This window comes from Pteropus vampyrus, unplaced genomic scaffold (assembly GCF_000151845.1).
Source record: "Pteropus vampyrus isolate Shadow unplaced genomic scaffold, Pvam_2.0 Scaffold82, whole genome shotgun sequence".
NCBI classification, from domain to species: domain Eukaryota; kingdom Metazoa; phylum Chordata; class Mammalia; order Chiroptera; family Pteropodidae; genus Pteropus; species Pteropus vampyrus.
The window spans coordinates 1,082,566-1,085,099 of NW_011888863.1; positions in this window are offsets into that span (position 1 = coordinate 1,082,566).

Sequence of the window (2,534 nt, forward strand, 5' to 3'; positions counted from 1 at the left end):
AAAGTGGCTTAGTTAATGATGTACAATAGTATTTTAGAACTGAGACCCTGCCCACTATTAAGTAATTAGAGGAAAGGTGACTGAAAGAAAATGGAAGAGACAGTGGACTATCTGAGTCTATTTCAAAAAATTTCTCATTGGAGTCCTGAAATTCTTCAAAGTGGGTTTTATCACTTACACCAAGAGAAATCCTGCACCGCTCTCTGGCTAATCATGCCCCTTTATACTAAGAATAACAAAGCAGTAGAAGCATCCAAGAGAAGGCAAGTCTTTGAGAAAGAAAAAGAGAAGGTCATCGAGAATCTTACTGTTAATGACTGATGCCAAGACAGAACACAGACGTGCCAGGCACAGATTTGCTTCTCCTGTGCCTTCAGCAAATTCTGACTTCAATAATCTGTGCAGAGGCTGCCTTCCAAGCCTAATCTGTGAAGGGACCCCATCCCATTAGAATTGCCATTACTGGCTGACATTTGTTGGCTGTCCAAAGACAAAGACTTGGCTACTATTGGGGATAGATATCAAGGTCCTTGTCAATGAAGATGTCTCACAGAACAGGTGTAGTTATTCCTACCTCTCCTCTGCTCTGAAGCATTTGGTACCTGTCTTATTAAGGCACTTATCAAGGTGTACAATTGATATTTGTACAAGTATTGGTATCCCATCAGATTGTGAGAAAACATGTGTAATTCTTTTGGGGGTACATCTAGAATAGTATCTGAAAGAGGTGATCAATGCTTAATCTTAATAAGAGGTGAGCAAAAGGATATCTTCTTGGTCACATTTCCTTTAAGTTAAAAATAAAGATGAAAACACAGTAGAAGAGCATTATTTCAAACAAATGTAGTATTTAAATTTTTTTACAATCATAATATTCTCGTTGGCTTTCTGAAAAAGTCTAAAGGTTTTTTTCCAAATTATGATAAAACTTTTCACTAGATGGCGGGCTTCAAGAGGTCAGAGACAATTTTCTCTCCTCTAACATAATGCTTGATGATCTCATAGATTCTCAGTAAATGCCTGTTGATTAATGAGTAGTCTATTAAGGCCAGCTAGATATTGATAATTCTCCCATTTTTCTTCCTTTCACTCATTACACTTTTAAAAAAATTATTTTAAATGATCAGTCTCTTTCTTAGTGAATAAGAGCTTTATCCAAAATGTACCAACACAGGAGCGAGGACTGTGGGGGCATTCACTCAGGCACAAAGCCTGGAGGGTGAGAACAGATAATAATGAACTATATTTTTTAAAAGAGCTACTGTTTTGTCAGCAGCCTCAGGTCTTCAGATCCCAGATGCCACAAATCAGTGTCTGGTATCAGCCACCTACAAGGCTCGATCAAGGGAATTTTAAGAGAAAAGCCATTTTAAAAATGAGAGTATTAATGGTGACTCAAAAGAGTAGAAATAATTGGTAAAAAAAACTCTTTCCCTATTGCTTTCTGATTTGCTGTGTGACTTCAGATGGATAAGCAAGTTCTCTGTGTCTTATTTTCCTTTTCTATGGAGCTGAAGGAAAAACAACTGAAACCCATTAACTATCAATAATTCCAATAGGATTAATTTAAATATTTCTACATTATGTAACCCCTAAAGTTCCCAGAGTGTGACTAGCATAATTAAAGTAATTCTATAGCATCCTCCTTATGAAAATATACTATTGATAATGTATATTCGGGATAGCTATCTCCCTCATTATCTATTCTTTGGTGCTGGAAATAAGTAACTTTGGGGTTTTTTTTACGGATCCTGACAGGCTGGTGCCTTGTCAAACTCCTGCTTCTAATCTTCAAGAACTCTCAAGCTGAAAACCACTTTCAAACAGGGATTTCCTGGGTACCACTAGTATTGACATCAAAGCCTCAGTTCAAGGGTCATATCTTCTCTTCCACCCGCCTGACGGCTCTATTTGGCCTGCCCTCACCGAACGAAATGCCCTCTTTATCTCGAAGAAGTGCTGACTGCTATGAGAAGGAGTCTGAGGAGGGAGGTTATTGGTTGCAATTGTTTGAAAGATTCTGATAATTGCAGCTAGGGATCCATCCACTCATGTCACATAAGTTGGAAAATGGGTCAGACATAATGCATTTGGTTAAGTGTCTAAACTGAAAAGGTGCTATTTTATTTTAAATGCCATAGTCTTTACAAAGACTAAGGTTACTGGTGCAATGCTCTCTCATTTTAAAACGTATCAGGGACATGCCCTCTGAGGGTCAGGCTTTCATTTGCTGATGTTAATTCTCAGCTGCCTGCTCCTCGTCCTTCATTGTACCCTGTGTCTTAGCTGGGCACGCTCTTGATTCCCTGCTATATCCAAACGGTCCATGTAAATAGTGTTTATGTTAAGGAAGTCATGTTCAGTGTGACTGGAGCACACAGAAACTGATGTTGTTGTCACTTTAGATTAAGCTCTTATTTTTGTAAAGGAGGCAATTGGAGCAGGCAGCTGAGTGGCCGAATGAAATATTCAGCTCATTTCATTTAGAGCTGTCCTGTTTCCATTGTTCATGCTGGCAAGTCTGGTTAACCCTG